Source organism: Periplaneta americana, chromosome 4, assembly GCF_040183065.1.
Source record: "Periplaneta americana isolate PAMFEO1 chromosome 4, P.americana_PAMFEO1_priV1, whole genome shotgun sequence".
Classification (NCBI taxonomy): Eukaryota; Metazoa; Arthropoda; class Insecta; order Blattodea; family Blattidae; genus Periplaneta; species Periplaneta americana.
In genome coordinates this window covers 62,337,835-62,359,174 of record NC_091120.1, presented here as the reverse complement: position 1 = coordinate 62,359,174, position 21,340 = coordinate 62,337,835, and the positions used below count along the sequence as shown (strand labels likewise).

Here is a 21,340-nt window from a genome sequence, read left to right as displayed (position 1 = left end):
ATTCTTAATATATAACAATACCTTTCAGCATACTTTTTAAGTAGGTAATTTACGACGCCGTATCAACAGCTTAGGTTATTTACCGTCTGAATGAGATGAAGGTGATAATGCCAGTGAAATAAGTCCGGGTCCAGTACCGAAAGTTAGCCAACATTTGCTCAAATTGGATTGAGGGGAAACTCCGGAAAACCCCTCAACCAGGAAACTTGTTCCGACCGGAATTCGAACCCGGCCCACCTGGTTTCGCAGCCAGACGTGCTGTTACACCACAGGTGTGGACTTCAGCATACTGGTTTTCTTATAATCTTTCACTCGTTTTGTTTCATCTCTAGACATCTCTTTAGTCTGCGACGGTTACCTGGTGCCACGAGTTGGTTGCGCCATATGCGATGGTTGCCCTCTTCTTCTTCTGCCGCGTCGCCGGCAGAGCAGAAGTCGGTCTGCTCAGTTGGACGTCGGTGAATGATATTGTCCCCCGGTAGAGGTGATCTCTTCTCAGGTACCTTGTGGTTTTGTGGGTGTAGGATATAATGTGATGTTTGTCATTCACACGAAAAGAAACCAAGGAGTAAAGTTCCACTAAGTATGTTTATTCGGATCACGTCCCTTACTTGAGTCCAAGCGACGGAATACTGGCTGTTGTCTTCCGTGTGATCTCGGCAACGTAAATATCTTGTCTAACGCCAGTTTAAAATCGCTGCTACCACTTTTTTGAGTAAATCACAAACTAAAAAGTGCGAAATCTCCACTTTATCACTTCGATCGGCTTGATGGCCGGGAACTATGTCAGAAACTCGATCGGCTCAAAATGCCGAGAACTTTACGACGTACGCGATCGGCTAGAAAACCGAGAATTGTATGATCACGCGATCGGCACAAGTGCCGGTAATATTATGAGTACACACGCGATCGGCTCACTGGCCGGTGATATTCTGAGTAAACACGCGATCGGCTCACTGGCCGGTAATATTCTGAGTAAACACGCGATCGGCTCAAGTGCCGGTAAGATTCTGAGTAAACACGCGATCGGCTCACTGGCCGGTAGTCTTCTGAGAACGCGTCTCGGTACGCCGTCCTTTTAAATACTAGCTATGGTGACGCGCTCACCAGACGATACTATTGTTTGCTAGCTTCAACAACGCTACAAGCGCGTTCCTAGACAAGAAAAAACCCCCGCTTCTGAAGCCTATGCTATGCTATGCTAAAGTTCAGTAACCTACCTCGCGTCTACTGGTTTTAAGTGCGATAGGCGCCTGCCAGACTGCGTGAACAAAGTGCCTATTACACGCGTCGCTGATCCCCGACGCGTAGGTTAAACACCTCAAAGAAATAGATAAATATCTAAGATGAAGCTATACTATGGCTTATATAAAAGAAAAATATCTTCCTAACACTGGACCACCCGACTACAGCTTCAAGTCTTTGCTTCAAATTCACTGACCTCTTCTATTAATTTAGTTATAGGAGGACTGCAGTGGGATTGAACTTATCAGCAGCTCGAGGATTGAATGGAATGCACACTTTTCCAGTTTTAGGATGGATACGAAATGAAGACTTCAACAAGTGATCGAGTCCTTCGGTGACATTAATATCAAGTCGAGGATAGGCCTATTGCAACATTATTTCTTCTAATAGAAACTGGCGTCTTCGTTTCAGTTGTCCCTCGCTCTTAGGTCTTTAACATATGCAACTACTGCATCCCATCGCATATTTGATATGGAATATTTCTTTAATTCTTTCTCCAGCTCTTGTCTCAATGACTCATCTGGAACCAGGCTCAAAGGCTTCTGCATTGCCTCTGGGGTTTCTATTATGTCTTGTTTCTCTACACACATACTTATGAATTGTTTTTTCAATTATGTCAGCTGCTCGTTTGACTGAAGTATGCAATTTGTCTCCTGAGAGAACAATCTTCTTTGACTCGATTCTCTCCACCAGTAATAAGTTGTAAATATTCTGCAACAACTGTTCTTGCTCTAACATCCAATGTACGGGCAATTTCATCACACACCCAACAATGGACACCTCGACGTCCAGAAAAGTCCCACAATAAATAATGTTCAAAGTCAAAAACTTCTCTAAGTGCTGTATCCAGTACATTGCGACAATGCCCATGAAGCATCAACATTTAACACATACGTCAGCTCCACGGCAACATGAACGGACTTCATCATAGTCTGTCAAATCTACATCAAACACTAGTTCCTTCTCCATAGGATGAAATGATGACAGTGTTCTACGTATGTTCTTTAGGCCTGTGTGAATAAATTGCTCCGATATCAATCTTGTATGGAATTCTTTTATGCATTTCATTTTCCATTTCTTCCCGATTTGCAAAGGATTGCAATCTTATATAAATCTCATCAGTCAGTGTGAATGAAAATTCCCTCTGATCAAAGTTACTTTCCACATATTCGTAACTCAGCCATCTGTAATAAGGCCCATACAGAAAAAGCCGCTTATAATGTAAGGACCGAAGATCAGGCAAAGAATCTGGATTAAACTCGTCACACGCCGTATTATCCATTTAGAAACCGGAGTGTAATAAAATGATATTTAACACAATTATTCTTTTGTGCTTCGGGACACACTAATTTACAATATTGACGCGCCCCGTCTGAGTCATAGCAGAGACTGTGTAACATTATCTTTTTGTTCTTCCTTTCGCATTAAGTCTGCAGCTTGTTGCATACATTCATCAATGCTGTGTTAGCGTATCTTTCCATCTAATTTCTGGGCGTCCTAAGATTCTCTTTCCGTTTGGTTCCCAATCTCTAATTCTCATCTCTGAACTAGTGTTCTCCATATGATCAATATGTTCAAAACATTTAATTTTCCTATCCATTATACAGTTATTTCCAAGTTTACTTTTGCATTTTTGCCTAATTATGTTGCTTTTGATTTTATCACTTAGTGATTTCTGTGTAATTCTTCTTCATATCTTCATGTCTGTTGTTTCATTTATCTGCTTAGTTTCTTTTTTGTATTATTGCTCTGAATTCTCACTCATAAGTTGTAAGTACGGGTCTTAGGCCTAAAATTGATTTGTGTATCCTACCTAGTTTTGGTTTCCCTTTATAAATTACTATTATATCATATGTTATTATTGAGACAATATTAACATTAACTACTAATATACAGCGTGAATCGTAGTAATGTCATTATTTCAAGGGGTTACTCTGAGATATTTCAAACAAAAAAGTTTACTGCAATTTCGCTCGTTTTTGCTTCCTTTTGGAGATAAAAATTGTTTTATATCACTCATTTCGTAGCATGATTTGGGAAAGCAAGTGATTTAATTCCCAGCAGTAAGCTTACTGAATTTAAGGGAGCACTGCATTATGACAAATTATTGAAAGAATTTCAGTGTTGTGCTTTGAATGTGCACGAAAATTTTCATCCGAGCAAATGTAACTTTTCATTCTGCAAAGACACTTTACAGTTTTACATTTGTTCACATCAAATTTCTGCACATTTAAAGGACAAAACTAAAATTCTTTCAATCATTTCTTACAATAATATACTGCTCTCTTAAATTGACTGAGCGTATTGGGAATTGAATTTCTAAAACGCGTAAGAAATATTTCGCATATAATAATTTATATCTCGATAAGGAAGCAAGATCAGTTTTGTTTAAAATATCTCAAAGAATAACCCACTGAAATTAATGACATTACTTACAGTTCAATCTTTATGTGTGTATATGTATATGTGTCTATATATATATATATATATATATATATATATATATATATATATATATATATATATACTCGTATACCAATCTCATTAAGGATCTAATTATTATTGTCTGTCTGTTATGCTGCATACTTTCCATTACAAAGTTGGGTTAGGATTATATATGGGCGTTATATAAACCAAACAGGACCTAATTACTGTCTGTCTCTTATGCTGCATACATTCCATTGTATAGCAGGGTTAGGATTATATATGGGTATTATATAAACCAAACAGGACCTAATTACTGTCTGTCTCTTATGCTGCATACATTCCATTGTATAGCTGGGTTAGGATTATATATGGGTATTATATAAACCAAACAGGACCTAATTACTGTCTGTCTCTTATGCTGCATACTTTCCATGGTATAGCTGGGTTAGGATTATATATGGGTATTATATACATGAAACAGGACCTAATTACTGTATCTCTTATGCTGCATACTTCCCATTACAAAGTTGGGTTAGGATTATATATAGGTATTATAGAAACCAAACAGGACCTAATTACTGCCTGTCTCTTATGCTGCATACTTTCCATTGTATAGCTGGGTTAGGATTATATATGGGTATTATAGAAACCAAACAGGACCTAATTACTGTCTGTCTCTTATGCTGCATACATTCCATTGTATAGCTGGGTTAGGATTATATATGGGTATTATACAAATCAAACAGGACCTAATTACTGTCTGTCTCTTATGCTGCATACATTCCATTACAAAGTTGGGTTATAATTATATATATGGGTATTATATGAACAAAAAAGGACCAAGTTACTGTCTGTCTCTTATGCTCCATACATTTCATTGTATAGCTGGGTTAGGATTATATATGGCTATTATATAAACCAAACAGGACCTAATTACTGTCTGTCTCTTATGCTGCATACATTTCTTGTATAGCTGGGTTAGGATTATATGTGGCTATTATATAAACCAAACAGGACCTAATTACTGTCTGTCTCTTATGCTGCATACATTCCATTACAAAGTTTGGTTAGAATTATATATGGGTATTATATGAACAAAAAAGGACCAAGTTACTGTCTGTCTCTTATGCTGCATACATTTCATTGTATAGCTGGGTTAGGATTACATATGGCTATTATATAAACCAAACAGGACCTAATTACTGTCTGTCTCTTATGCTGCATACATTCCATTACAAAGTTGGGTTAGAATTATATATGGGTATTATATGAACAAAAAAGGACCAAGTTATTGTCTGTCTCTTATGCTGCATACAATCCATTGTATAGCTGGGTTAGGATTATACTGTATATGAGTATTATATAAACCAAACAGGACCAAATTACTGTCTGTCTCTTATGCTGCATACTTTCCATTACAAAGTTGGGTTAGGATTATATATGGGTATTATAGAAACCAAATAGGCCCTTATTACGTCTGTCTCTTATGCTGCATACTTTCCATTACAAAGTTGGGTTAGGATTATATATTGGCATTACATAAATAAAACAGGACCTAATTACTGTCTGTCTCTTATGCTGCATACTTTCCCTTACAAAGTTGGGTTAGGATTATATATGGGCATTATATAAACCAAACAGGACCTAATTACTGTCTGTCTCCCATGCTGCATACATTCCATTGTATAGTTGGGTTAGGATTAAATATGGGTATTATATAAACCAAACAGGACCTAATTACTGTCTGTCTCTTATGCTGCATACTTTCCATGGTATAGCTGGGTTAGGATTATATATGGGTATTATATACATCAAACAGGACCTAATTACTGTCTATCTCTTATGCTGCATACTTCCCATTACAAAGTTGGGTTAGGATTATATATGGGTATTATAGAAACCAAACAGGACCTGATTACTGCCTGTCTCATATGCTGCATATTTTCCATTGTATAGCTGAGTTAGGATTATATATGGGTATTATAGAAACCAAACAGGACCTAATTACTGTCTGTCTCTTATGCTGCATACATTCCATTGTATAGCTGTGTTAGGATTATATATGGGTATTATACAAATTAAACAGGACCTAATTACTGTCTGTCCCTTATGCTGCATACATTCCATTACAAAGTTGGGTTATAATTATATATGGGTATTATATGAACAAAAAAGGACCAAGTTACTGTCTGTCTCTTATGCTCCATAGATTTCATTGTATAGCTGGGTTAGGATTATATATGGCTATTATATAAACCAAACAGGACCTAATTACTGTCTGTCTCTTATGCTGCATGCATTTCATTGTATAGCTGGGTTAGAATTATATATGGCTATAATATAAACCAAACTGAACCTAATTACTGTCTGTCTCTTATGCTGCATACATTCCATTACAAAGTTGGGTTAGAATTATATTTGGGTATTATATGAACAAAAAAGGACCAAGTTACTGTCTGTCTCTTATGCTGCATACATCATTGTATAGCTGGGTTAGGATTATATATGGCTAATATATAAACCAAACAGGACCTAATTACTGTCTGTCTCTTATGCTGCATACATTCCATTACAAAGTTGGGTTAGAATTATATATGGGTATTATATGAACAAAAAAGGACCAAGTTATTGTCTGTCTCTTATGCTGCATACATTCCATTGTATAGCTGGGTTAGGATTATACTGTATATGGGTATTATATAAACCAAACAGGACCTAATTACTGTCTGTCTTTTATGCTGCATACTTTCCATTACAAAGTTTGGTTAGGATTATATATGGGTATTATAGAAACCAAACAGGACCTAATTACGTCTGTCTCTTATGCTGCATACTTTCCATTACAAAGTTGGGTTAGGATTATATATTGGCATTACATAAATAAAACAGGACCTAATTACTGTCTGTCTCTTATGCTGCATACTTTCCATTACAAAGTTGGGTTAGGATTATATATGGGCATTATATAAACCAAACAGGACCTAATTACTGTCTGTCTCCCATGCTGCATACATTCCATTGTATAGCTGGGTTAGGATTATATATGGGTATTATATAAACCAAACAGGACCTAATTACTGTCTGTCTCTTATGCTGCATACTTTCCATTACAAAGTTTGGTTGGAATTATATATGGGTATTATAATATAAACCAATCTCAAAAAGGACCCAGTCTGTCTCTTGTGCTGCAGACTTTCCGTAACAAAGTTGGGTTAGAATTATATATGAGTATTATATAAACCAAAAAGGATCTAGTTATTGTCTGTCTCTAATGCTGCATACTTTCCATTACAAAGTTTGGTTGGAATTATATATGGGTATTATATAAACCAATCTCAAAAGGCACCCAGTTATTGTCTGTCTCTTATGCTGCATACTTTCCATTACAAAGCTGGGTTAGATTTATATATGGGTATTATATAAACCAATCTCAAAAAGGACCCACTTATTGTCTGTCTCTTATGCTGAATACTTTCCATTACAAAGTTGGATGAGAATTATATATGGGTATTATATAATCCAAGAAGGACCTAGTTATTGTCCGTCTCTAATGCTGCATATTTTCCATTACAAGTTTGGGTCAGAATTATATGAGGGTATTATATAAACCAATCTCGAAAAGGATCCAGTTATTTTCTGTCTCTGTCTTTTACGGTACATACTTTCCATTACAAAGTTGAGTTAGATGTATATACAGAGTGTTTCAAAAATACGGGGCATAATTTCAGGTATGTATTTCCCACATGTAGACAATCAAAATAGTTCATTACAACATGTGTCCGGAAATGCTTCATTTCCGAGTTATGGCCTTCACAACATTGAAATTCACCGGAACGTTTTTCTTTCCGCAGGTCGTTGCCGTCAAAGGAGACATTAAGAGGGCACTCTGACAGTAGTGTAGGCGTTAGACTGTGCGACATGTATTCAAATCAACAGGACTGTCGCTGGGCAGTAACCTGAACACACGTTTCAGCGTCAAATTGTTGACAAGTAACAACACCGAATGTAACCTTCGCCTCGGAATGAACTGTCAGAGTGCCCTCTTAATGTCTCCTTTGACGGCAACGACCTGCGGAAAGAAAAACGTTCCGGTGAATTTCAATGTTGTGAAGGCCATAACTCGGAAATAAAGCATTTCCGGACACATGTTGTAATGAACTATTTTGATTGTCTACATGTGGGAAATACATACCTGAAATTATTAACCGTATTTTTTAAACACCCTGTGTATGTATGTATATATATATATATATATATATATATATATACTTAGGAAGCTTATTTTTATTATGGTGTTCATAATAAATTATTATTATTATTATTATTATTATTATTATTATTATTATTATTATTATTATGTTGTTGTTGTTGTTGTTACCGCTTCCATCGGGTGTTTATCCATTTGTAGTGTGAATAAAGACACGTAATTCATATAATATAATCAGTCTATGTATCTTTGTGAGTAGCGTACGTCCTTCTGAACTAAAAAATCCACGGCTCGATTCCCGGCGTGGATGAAGAATTACCTCCATTCCCGGAACTGTGTATCAGTCTCTTGTCCTATACTCGCTTTTTAATGCGTCCGTGGTAGTCCTGCATTGAGTTGATAGCTCGGCCAGGGAAGCCCTGAATGTGAAATTGTCTACTGTAGGTTTACAAGTTATGTACCACCTTACAACACAGTGACTTATGACGTCGGTAAAAAAGTAGGTAAAACAAACAAAGAATTCACTTATAATTACTGGTAATGAAACAAAAGCTCGTCAGGTTTGACTGAGTAATACATACGATACATATACGCTACAAAAAAAAGTAACAAAGGACTCCATTTGTGTGTAGCCTACATTCAAATTCCTGAGCGTGTAATAGAATCCATTAGAAGAGCGGCGAAAGGTTGGAATCATTAGTATGGTTTGCGATTAACTTCAATGGGTTCGCTCGTGATGCTGCATGTGGTGCGGAGGTTTAAGCGTCCTGAACGTCGATTCCTAAATTCTGCTCCACAAAGCACGCAGAAACGCTACGGGGCCGACCAAATTGGCCTAGACATAATGTGCCCTTTTAATGCAAGGGAATGCGGTGTTTGCAGTTTCGTATCCATTCATTTTTTCTCGCACTAATTATTCCACGTGCTTGCACATCTGACAAGCCTTTTACAATTTTAAATATTGTGGTTCCTTCATGATGTCAGACTATTAATAGAATTCTTTTAAATGCCAGTTCTTATTTTCTTGTATTTTGGAGAGGGTGGATCGAAGTCGTCCTGCACTTCAACTTCCCCGAGTCTTCGAAGAAAGGAATCAAATTAGTGGATTTGCAATTCAGAAGATGCCACATAAATATGGCAGGCAGTGCCACACCTACTACTAATAAGATTAAAATATAGACAACGAACAAAGAATCGGGTTTCGCTCTAAGCTTCCCTGCCAGCAATGAGCCAGTTTCAGCCCCCTTAATTAGTCTTTTGAACAAAATTTTACAGTTAGGCGTTTCGCGAAATTTCAAGAACTACCTCGAAAATTTAGAGTAGGCCTAAACCCATCTATTGACAATCTTGCGCCTACGATGAGACACCAAACATAATAAAGTGCAATAAAAGTATTTGTTCTAAGAGATCATTAATGTTGCCAACATTAGCTAAAGCATACGCATAATGTCATTTTAAATTGCGATAAAATTCTTAGCAGGATTTCCTTCGATAGTGAAGAAAAGTTGAGTCCCCTGTCATACATTTACGACTCGTGAAATTCGTGTTTCTGAAACAAGACTCCAGATAAATTTTTGCCCATTTCTCGACCAGGTTTAATTTCGGTTCTTAATAACCCCTGCAGTTGAAGATGTCGTTAAATAAATTATTACTGCTACAACTATTACTACCGCATTAATTTTAAAATAATTATTATGATAAATAAATAAGAACTCCATCTTAAATCTTGCGTACACTACTTTTAACACTTTATTACAAAATATTGATAAATGAGCACTTACTAGTGTTAATTATTAAAGCACGTGTGGCTTATAGTTGTTTCGGTGTAAAGTTATACACCATCGTCAGAGCCTCCTGGATCATAGCGGCATCTTGATATCGCTGCCTGTTGTAAGGGTGTATTTGTTTGTGGTAATGTGGAGTCAAATAGTGAGTGTGTTCTGAAATTGATCTCTGTGTTGAGAATTTGAAATATACAGACACGCTAAAAGACATACTAATCAAATTCTTAAACTATGTATTTCATGTATTGAAAATAACAATAATAATATTTTATTTTGAAATGTTTATAGTGCTTCATATCATTTTACCTGTTCCATAACAAGCTTTCAAGATCTGCCTACTTTTCATTTCAGCATATGATTCAAATATTGAAAAGCTACATTAAATCCAACCACCCTGAGAGTTTCAAATATCTCAAAAGAAATTATAATATCGCAAGATAATTACAGTAGTAATATTTGTGATTTATCTCTCAATATGAACTTCAAGAAGTTAATAGATCCAACTAGTGTTAACTTTTGTAGAAATTGGTTCTTCGTTTAATGCAGTTCAGTTCAGTGAAATAAATTGATACGTATTTTTAAAAAACCACCAGGAAGCCAATTACATTGTGCTTTTCCATAAATGTTTCTTAAAAAAACGAAAATATAGATATTATTTTAGATTTAATAATAAAATACACGTTTTCGGTCAAAATTTGTAACAGTGTTCATTAAAACTGATAAAATACAATAAAACTGAAGAAAATATATAACAGTTGTATGAGCACTATATCTGTTAAGCTCCTTTATTTATCATAAATGTTTCGAGGATTGCATCCCCATTGTCAGTGATGTCATGAGTTTGATCTGTACTCCTGCGTGACTCATTCAGTTCACATCATGTCACAGATAAAAAATCCGAATTCGCTCTTTCTTGATATCACTGATGATAGGGATGCAATCCCCGAAACATGTATGATGAATAAAGAAGCTGAACAAACATAGTGCGCATACAACTGTTATATATTTTCTTCAATTTTATTGTATTTTATTATTATTTCAAATTATTTTTGAAATCCGATGTAATTAGAGCGTTACTGATTTTTGACATGAATAAAAAAACACTTAAATGGTAATCAGCAAGCGCCAATGACTAAATAGACAGAACTTTCTAGATATATTTCGTGCCTAGTACAATTCATTAGCTTTACTGTCAACAGGATGTGCTGTGTTCACTTTCATTCTATTTAAGCGCTAAAGAATGTGAAGTATTCTAGGGATTCAACTCGTGTTCGTGACTTGCAGGAAGAGACATATCATTGAAATACACTGAATTGAAAGAAAAGGGTGTGAGAGTCAATAAATAAATGTTAAGAAAGAAAGTTATGCAAACATATAAGAAAGAAGAATATGTCTATAGGGCGAAAAATCAAAAGGATAAAAGCGCGAAGAAAGGAAGAGAATAAGAAAGAAGGATTAAAAATGGATAAACAAATTAGTCGAGTAAACTAAACAAAAGAACATAAAGGCAATAATCCTAGACGAAAGGAAGAAGAAACGAAATAATCAAAGGAAAATAGAGGCAAACATACAAAACAAAAAATGAATAAAATTAGAAACAAAAGAAAAAAGAACTTAACAAAAACGAAATAGGTCTATATACGAAATGAACGAATAAACAAACCTTAGGAACGAAGGCCGAAAGAAACAAAACAAGAAAGAGAAGAAGAATCAAACAAAACAAGTATTATTATTATTATTATTATTATTATTATTATTATTATTATTATTATTATTATTATATAAAATAATATATGAATAACAAATTGAAGAACGAAAACAGAAAGAAAGGAACATTCAAACAAGATACATACGACATGGAAAAGATTAAAGAAACTGAGGAACGAAAACCAAAACAGGATGCAAATAAATAGATAAATATATACTGTAAGTAAATGTAGAAACAAAGGGATAGACAAATGAGACAAATTAAAAAGATAAAGAAGTATAAAAGTAATTGAAGCGTAAGAAATAAGGAATGAACATAATCTGGAAGAAAAAGAAGAATACGAGTACATGAACTCATGAAGAAGAGAAAGGTAATAAAATTGAAGATAAATTAAAAGAAACAGACAGTGGAGAGAAAGTTATAGAGTAATAAAATACGAGAAGAATGGAGAGAGAGAACGAGGAGAAGCTTTCAGGTTAGGCGATTTTGTCCAAAACCAAAGTTTAAATTGTTTAACGCAGGAGAAGTTAATAGCTTCCTCCAGTTACGATAAGCGCCCAACCGCCAATCTTCTCATACTGTCTGGGGAGCTGGGATGCAGCCGCAACGGTCGGCTGGCTGTCGATTGGATCCGTATTGTACCGCAACCGTGACGGAAATCTACAAGCGTCCTGGTCTAACGGCTTCGGGAAATAGAACCGCAACAGTAGACAAGAGTTGCATTGTGCCCGCCACTGTGATACTGCAACAGATTACGTGTGCTTAGCATTCAATTTGTTTCAGTAGAAGTGTCTACCATTTGAGAAGGTGATAGAATGATGACGATGGGAGATCTTAAAAGAATCTGAGGTGTTATTACCAAGTTGTGTTAAAAGTTGCACAAAGCGAAAGAAAGAAACAATACAGTTTCTAATATGATTCAACCAATACTATGGATGTAGTTTTAATATAAATTCTGAGTGAATGAGTGGATTAGTAAAATAAAATGGGCGATTGCTTCGAATAAATGGGTATATGGGTTATGACTGGATGTATAGTTATTTGAGTAGACGAGTCTATAGATTGTGACTGGAGTATAGTTCTTTGAGCACATACTGTATGTTTGTGGGTTGTGACTGGATCGTAGTTGTTAGAGTATATTGTGTTTATGACGTGTGTGGTTGCGTAACTATTAGAGTAGATGTGTTTAAGGGTTGTGGATTGATGGATATTTGTTTGAATAGATATGTTTGTGGGCTGTGAATGAATGCGTAATTGTTTGAGATATTTCTGGTTGCACTAGAGACGAATTTGTTTGAACAGATGTGATTCTAAATTATGACTGGATGTGTAATTTTTTTTAGAAGATGTATTTGTGAGTTGTGAAAGGATGTATGTTTGTTTGAATACGTGTTTGTAGGTTGTGAATAGATGGTTAATTAAGTAAATGATTTTGTGCTTGTGACTGGATGCATAGTTGTTTGAGTATATTGTGTTTGTAGCTATGCACAGTTGTTTGAGTATAGTATATGTTTGTGGATTGTGGCTGGATGCATAGTTGTTTGAGTATATGTTTGTGGCTATGCACAGTTGTTTGAGTAAGATACACTGGCGGACAAAAAATTTGGGACACTTGAATATTTCTTTGTATTTAATATGTCACCAATATGTTTTAAATGGTGACTAATATAATTATACGATTACAAACGTAATATAGACTGAAAACGTAAATGATTATGATTTCATACCACGAACAATTACCAACAATCTAGATTTGAACAAAATTTTGCTTATGCAGAGTGTGACAACAATGGGCACTGTTTTTGGTGTTATGAAGTCATGTTCAATTTGTTTTTTGTATAGTAAGATTATAATCTTATTAATGACTATTTAAAACATATTGGTGACTTATTAAATACATTTACAAAGTAAAATTAAATTGTCCCAATTTTTTTTGTCTGCCAGTGTGGGTTGTGACTGGATGCATAGTTGTTTGAGTATCTGTGTTTGTGACTATGCACAATTGTTTGAGTGTTTGTGTTTGTGGCTATGCACAGTTTGTTTGAGTATATATGTTTGTAGGTTGTGACTGGATGCATAGTTGTTTGAGTATATGTGTTTGTGACTTGTTTGAGTATATATGTTTTATGGGTTGTGCATATTTATTTGATTATATGTGTTTGTGAGTTGTGAATGGGAGTGTAGTTGTTTGAGTAGATGTGTTTGTGACTGGAGACGTAGATGTATGAGCAATACAATTGTGATCATCGGTTGTGACTGAATGCATAGTTGCTTGAGCAGGTATGATTGTCGGTTGTGATTGGAAGTATAGTTGTTTGAGTAGATGTGTTGTGGTTTGTAAATGGATGCGTAATTGAGTAAATGAGTTTGTGCTTGTGATAGAAGGCGTACTTGTTCGAATAGATGTTATTTTAGGTCGCAACTGGACGATAGTTGATTAGATGTGTGTGGGGTGTGAGTGAATGCGTAGTTGTTTGAGTAGTTGTGTTTGTGGGTTATGACAGAGTAAGAAGCTGCTTGAGTGGATATATGTATTGTGTTTTTTTTACTTGGTAGTTAGGTTATTGATTACTCTTCGGTGCTAAGTTCGGTCACTGTTTTCGGGCACTCGGTACACTGCTTGTGCGCATTTCTTCTTTTCTATTTACTGGGAGATTACCTGTTTGGCTAGTGTGACGTGGGTTGTATAAATGAACCTAAAAGGGAGATGTTAAACTAAAATAAAGAAAGAAAGATTACCTGTTTGATTGGGTATACGAGTATATTAGTTGTGGCTTAATGAGTAGTAGTAGCAGTATCAGTGGTGGTAGTAGTAGTAGTAGTAGTAGTAGTAGTAGTAATAGTAGTAGTAGTAGCAGCAGCAGCAGCACCTATTATTTATTGAACGAGATTTTTAGAGTCGAAATTCAATTTCGTCGAGAAATGGTAGATATTATACCTAGAGCCCTCATCTACGTTCCGTAAATCTACAATATGGAACCTACTATTACTACTACCACAGAGTGTATATTCCTGCACAACGGAACTCATGCTAAGGATTTATCGCCCTTTAGGGTTCATCTCCCTCGGAGTATTGAATCCGCCAACATCTGATTTAACGGGCAGTAAACTAAATGTCAACACATCCGTGTGTGTGGGTTGTGAGTGAAAGAGTACCTATGCCTCAGGTTGAGAGGTATGTGGTTAGTAGTAGTAATTCAATCTGCGAGTAATTACGTTACTTAAGCTAATTACAGTATGGAGCAAGTGAGTAAACTGGATCTTAATTTAACGACTGTTTTATATAACAATTTATTGCATTGTTTTTTGCATTTGTATCTGTTTTATCTTTTTTTTCATGTTATCTGCAATTCTATGTTTTAAACAAATATTTGTACTGTCTATTGTAATTGGGGCTTTACCCTGTTATAGAAATAATAAATAAGTAAATAAATAAATAAATAAGTAAATAAATAAATATTTATTACTGTCGCTATTATAGGTAACTAGTGCCTTGTGCAGCAAATGCTGCAAACTAAGTAATTAGACGTTCAAATAAAAATTTTTCAGATTTATTTTCAATAAAGAATACCAGACATTTTGAAAGTTATTTTCTTCCATAATAATGAAACATACTCCCTCTGAATGTTTTTCTTTTATACCAAATACTTTTTCTCGAACCTATCCACTTCAGGTTTTGAGTTTCAACGCGAAAACGCAAGTAACAACGTCAGAACGATCAGTGGGTTTTTCATGTGGGACTAAATAATAGGTAATTCAGGTCATTGTGAATTATACGCGAAAGTTAAAAAATGTCAGGTTTGCTATGCTTTCGAACAATAAACATAGCATCTTGGTATACCTGCTGCATGGAGAGCTTGAAATGTAGAGAGTAAAATCATTTCATCCTGTTAAGAGATCTTGCTGAAACGATCGGGAGACTACAAAATTTTCTAGGTCTCTTAATTTATCAATAAGTAATACCTTTTGGTTTTTCCTTAGGAACTGTAATTTTTGCGCTCTCTCGAGCCAATACTGAAGAGAATGACGCATATAAATATCTACACCACACCGCCATTAAGTTTATGAAAAAGATCCAACCCCACTTGATTAATAACTATAAAAATATTTAATTTTTAATAACAATATTATTATCTTACGTAAGTTTTGTAGTTATATAGCTACTACATAGCCGCCATTCAGTAAATTATAGAAATGAAGATCTAATTTCATATATTCTCTGCATCTACTTATATAACCCCAAAAGTTTCACTTTCATATCATCAATATAGCATTAATACGTATAATTAATGAAAACTAGTCGCATCATGGCATTAATTATAATAATATTTAATTTCTAATAGTAATAATGTTATCAAACCATCTCAAATTTTGTAGATTTTAATATCCAATACACAGCTGTACTCATAAAATTAGACACTGCAGAATCAGATCTGTAAATTATTTTTAGTAAGCCTTGAAGTTTTTAATAACCAATTGAATTTGAGCTCTAAATATGTCAGCAATCCTGCAGGACATGGCCTTCGTGTAATAGCCTATTATTTACTGTAGGCTAGTGTGTGTTTTGTTTTATTCTGAAATGATGCAATTAGTTCTCAAAACTGACGGAAGATGGATTTTGGAAAATATGAAAATTATGTAGCAAAACTAACGCTTCACTGAAAACTACTATTGTTCTGAAAACTTTGGGTTCCAAACTTTAGAGTGAGGGGTCATTTATTAAAATCTGTTCAGCTCTTTTCCCATAATTTCCATTACCATTTCAATATATATATATATATGTTACTACTAGGAAAGATCGTGTAGATACTGACGGTGATTAGAGTTATAGTATTAGTGGGCCACCTGTGTAGCTTAAATAGCAGGAACGTTTGTCTACTAATCCGGAGCTGAGCTCGGGGGAGGATTCCATTTTCGTCTGAGATTACCTGGTTTTGTTTTTCAGAGGTTTTCCCCAACCGAACTGGTCTCATTTACGGTCGGTCTCATGTGCTATCAAGGGGTAAATAGTATAATTTGTGGTAGCACGGTTAATAAAAGTTATTTTCACATAGCCTATGCATGACCGATACTGCAGTTCGGTACCTGACTGACGAATGTTACCTGTGCTGTTTGTCATTAAGAAAAAGGAAACACAAGTCTCTTCCGTCTCATTCTTCAAATTGTTCCCGAGTGGAACTCTGAGAGAATGAGCTGTGATTTTACAGCAGCAGCCATAGCAGCACAGAAAGAAGTATTCCCTTCTGGTGATGCAAATGGCTGTTTCTTCCACGTAACAAATATTTTGGCGGGATGTACGTTAGCTTAACAAAAAGAGATACAAGGAAAATAAAGATACATACTCCAAATACAAATGTGTGCGGCTTTAGTTTTCCTGAGACCAGAAGACGTTGACGAATACGAGGGCTGATCCAGGAAACGACTTCTGCAAACTAAACGTTTATACAGTATTTCCACTATTTTCTTTATACCCATGTCTTGAGAACCCAGAAATACCTACTCAGTTTTGGATTTGCTGTTTGAGGAAGGAAATATAACAATGCAACTTGCAATAGCCTACATGTGCCTAGTAGAACTTAAGCAAGAGGGCAAGAAAATAAAACGGTGCTAGGTAAAATTAGACAAGACGACAGCCAAATTGTATAGATCTATGAGAAAACAGGAGCACAGACCGGAATGAATACAACTGTCATCGATTTGACCATTCCTCATAGGGATACGAGCTGGAATGGGAACTATAAATGAATTGACAGGGTGAATAAAACATTGACTTTAAACACACCAAATTAATTAATTCTAGAAGGTACGTTATATTACTTTGACAGTCTTAAGTGTGAAAAAAGTGCCAAGAGAATCATAAATCGCAGACTGTGATATCAAATGAGACAAAAATTCTCTTTGAATGAGCTAGCTAATATACAGACTGGACCACTCGAATGTACCTAATTTCAAATGTATGTGACCGGTGAACGGTTGAAGATAGAACGTTACGGTAACTTTATATGAAAGGAAAACTCAACAAGTTTCGGATCCTGTCGGTAGATGATGCGCAGACACGGTTTCTTTTCGTAGATTGTAACGATTGTCAAAATGGCGACACCGCAGATGAAAGCGCAAACTGTGTTCTGGTATGCGGAGTTTAAATCAATTGTTAGAGTTCATAAGGAGTATCGGCGAGTGTTTAACCATGATGCTCCAACTGCTAAAAGCATTAAGAAGTGGCATGATACATTTTTAGCTACAGGATCGGTGTTGAAGAAGCATGGTGGTAGTCGTAGAACATCCGACGAAATGGTTGCAAATGTTCACGCCGCGTATGAGCGAAGCCCACGGAAGTAACTGAGAAGAGCTTCGCGGGAACTTCAAGTACCAAAATCAACATTGCAACGAATTGTCCATAAACGTCTCAAACTGTACGCATACAAAGTGCAGTTAATGCAACGTCTGGAGCCGGATGACAAACCCAAACGAGGAATTTGCCAATACGATGCTAGACCGTCTCGGCGCAGATCTTGATTTAACACGCACGATTTCTTTTTCTGGGGCTACGTCACAGATAAAGTGTATCCCATCCCAGTCAGAGACCTTCGTGATCTTCGGGAGCGCATCATAGAGGCTATTGAGAGCATTCCAGTAGACATGATCCAATGTGCTTGGCAAGAAATCGTTCATCGCCTCGATATCATCACAGTGACAGTTGGCGCTCACGTAGAGATATGGTGATGTCAACATCGAAACTTGTTGAGTTTTCCTTTCATATAAACGTTACTGTAGGTTTCTATCTTCAACCGTTTACCAGTCACACACAATTGAAATTAGGTACATTCGAGCGGTACAGCCTGCATATAGATCGCAAATGAGACGATTATGTCCCCAACTATAAAGCAACTATTAGGTAGCCACATGTCAAATCATGTCTCATAATAATAATAATAATAATAATAATAATAATAATAATAATAATAATAATAATAACAATAATAGTTTGCGTCACATCCCATAGAAAACCAAGCCTGACCAGCCGACTGTTGTCCTCACGCCTACGAGCCTTAGCAGAAGTGAACGAACATCCCTCTAGTAGGGGGATAACGTATTTTTTATCACGATGATCCCCCAAAACCTTTATAACTGGCTTGTAGGACCATATTTCGCTACCTACTGTAGCTCTCCAAATTCGTCACTATGCTGGTTGGGCACCAGTTCCATACACTGGTCAAAATAACTTGAGAATATTTATTTATCCATAAGATTCGATAGAGGCGAATGTGTTAGTAGTCTTAATTGGGGCAGCAACAATTATTTTAGTGATGACAGAGACTGTGGTAATGACAATGATCAATCATAGTGACGTCGACGGAGAAATAGGAAATCAAAGCCAACAGAAGTAGATGAAATTGGTTCCCTAATTACACTTGAAGTTAATGAAGGGTACAGCTAAGTAGAGAATGACAGTTTGCAAAGTGAATATTCGGTGTTCGACGGAGTTTAATTGCTAGTTAATTAAAACGTTCGAAGGCTTTCAGCTTCCTTTGATGCAAGTAATTATTGAATTTCGAACTGTTAGTTGTAATTATTATGTAACTACCGAAATTCTTGACAAATGAGGGGCAGTGGCGTTTTAAATTTGCAAGTTGGGACTTTGGTCGGCTTAATTAACGGGCTAAATATCCAACAGAGCCGAGATTCGAACCCAGTTTATGCGGACTCAAGCGATTTGCTCTGATCACTAATTAAATTTGCCAGTTGATGCGTTAAATTTGCTAGACCACGTCAATCATATTAACGTGCTCGTCTCTCATGGCCACTGGCACGGAAGAACACTTCCACAGTATGGAGTCTTGGACTGGACACGGTCGCTCAACCGCAGTTCTCAAGTCTCAGAATAGGAAACCAATGATGCACAGAGTATTAGTCAGTTAATTCCTATATACATGTAACTAAAAGAAACATTTCGTGATGAAAGATCCTGCGAATTCAGTACTCGTACACGAACCTGGAAAGAAACTTCATAGCGATAAAGGTCCTCCTTTGCCCGGGAAATAGCAGCAGCAGTAAAAAAACAAAGCGTTTGCCAGAAAACAAAGTTTCGTTCAGGAAAGTTCCGCCGGAATTTTACTGTTTTATATCGAACGAGAAACTGCCAAGAAAGTAGTGTGTAATTTTTTCCTGCATCGAGCGTATAAATATTTTGGAGTTAGAGTTATCCAGGCTAATAGGTCGTGGTCTACTGGCAATGTTACGACCAGACGTTTCGTCTACAACTGCGGCAGACATCACTCTGGGACGAAGTGATCTCTTCAGCGCGTCAGGGACAACTGGTGCTACGATTAGTTGTGTGTCATCATTTATAATGATCTTTGCTGCAGTTGTAGACGAAACGTCTGGTCATAACATCGCCAGTAGACCAAGGCTTTTTAGTCCGAATAAAGGCTGGTCTACAATAAACCGGGAATGGAAACGACAACGAGAACGAAAACGGAAATATTGTTTAAAAAATGTATTTAAATGTGAGCATTCACAATTAACGAGAAGCTTACAGGAACCCGAGAACGGTAACGTGAAAGTTAATTGTGAATGCTCACATTTAAATAAACTTATTTTAACAATATTTCCGTTCTAGTTCTCGTTGTCGTTTCCGTTCCCGGTTTATTGTGGAAAAGTCTTAACTCTAACTCCATTGACGCCGGTCGGAAAGCCTACATTCGAAGATTGTAAGTAGGCCTACTTTGTTTTCGAACGATAATATGTTTTTTCGTCGTTATACCAAACGGCCGCCACGATTGTAGTTAATTTTACTGAATTCGTAGTTGTCAACCTAGATAAATATGTTCAAATATTACAAATAACTGCTCTGGACTTGTAATGAAAACCACTGCCTTCTATGCATGCTAAAATCCTACAATGTATGTAAAATTTATACGCAAGAGGCAGTGTTAAATTAATATGTATTATTTGAAACAAATCACTGCATTTGAAATGTACTGAACTTTATTTAAACAATTCAAACTTCACTTAACAAAAAGAAATAAAAAGTATTCCAATTGAACACCAAATATTACAAGACAGTATCTGAATTATTTTTACTTCTTTACATTGAAGTTGATGATGTAGTTTGTACGTTGGCTAGACTGCTATCATCAGTCAGCTGTTCATAATGTAACGTATGTACTGCATATTAAGATTTTTAAAAATATTATTTTCAAAATATACTATCGTGCAAAAAAGTACTGTACAATACAAGTTTGTGAAGTGCATTACAAAATCTCGGAAAGAGCTCGTTTATCAAACTTTTTCTCGATTCTGTAAAAAGGACTTCCCAACCTTGTAACGTAACATACTATTTTAGTTGTATGGACAGATAACACAGACTGAAGGGACATCACGTCTTGAGCAATAGTAGCTATACAGCTAACTTTCATCCACTTCAGTTCAGTTCATTTCGTGGCAGTGCAATACACATTAGAAAAGCGAATCTTCATTTATGTTACGTATATTACGAAAAAATCGTACAAAGATTATAATGCTACATTTCATACGGAAATACCCAGATGACGAAGAATTATCTCATTCAATAAAATAAAATTCAGTTTTAAAAAGTGAGAGAAACTGGCTCATTTTTAAATAAAAAGGCGCATAATTCGCGATCACAATGAAAAAATAAATCGATAACATAGATCAGCGTTTTTCAACCTTTCTGAACACGTGGCGCACTAAAGGTGTAATTTAAAATCCCGCGGCACTCTCATAATCTAATCCAGTGCTTCTCAACTAGGCAGAAATGTTTGGGATTTTAATAGGGAATGTGGTATTAAAAAATAAATGAGATGACAGTACTGTATATGCATTAATATATCTAATAAATATTTTTAATTTTACTTACATTATTATTGAGTCAACATAGGGAGGCATGAAAATGTGACGAATCGTGAAAGGGCCCATCGGGGGAAAGACGTTGACAAGCACCGAAAA

General features: G+C 35.9%; 1 protein-coding gene, 1 long non-coding RNA gene and 1 pseudogene across 5 annotated transcripts in view; 1 reads left to right on the top strand and 2 right to left on the bottom strand.

The window, feature by feature from the left end:
- The window catches only part of LOC138697839 (atrial natriuretic peptide receptor 1-like), a 2,249,689-nt gene that overhangs the window by 988,650 nt on the left and 1,239,699 nt on the right, over positions 1-21,340 (bottom strand). The window lies entirely within an intron of this gene.
- The window catches only part of LOC138697842 (uncharacterized), a 434,418-nt gene that overhangs the window by 256,437 nt on the left and 156,641 nt on the right, over positions 1-21,340 (top strand). The gene's annotated exons all lie outside the window — the stretch shown is intronic.
- LOC138698754 (DNA primase small subunit pseudogene) lies at positions 1,862-2,848 on the bottom strand (annotated as a pseudogene).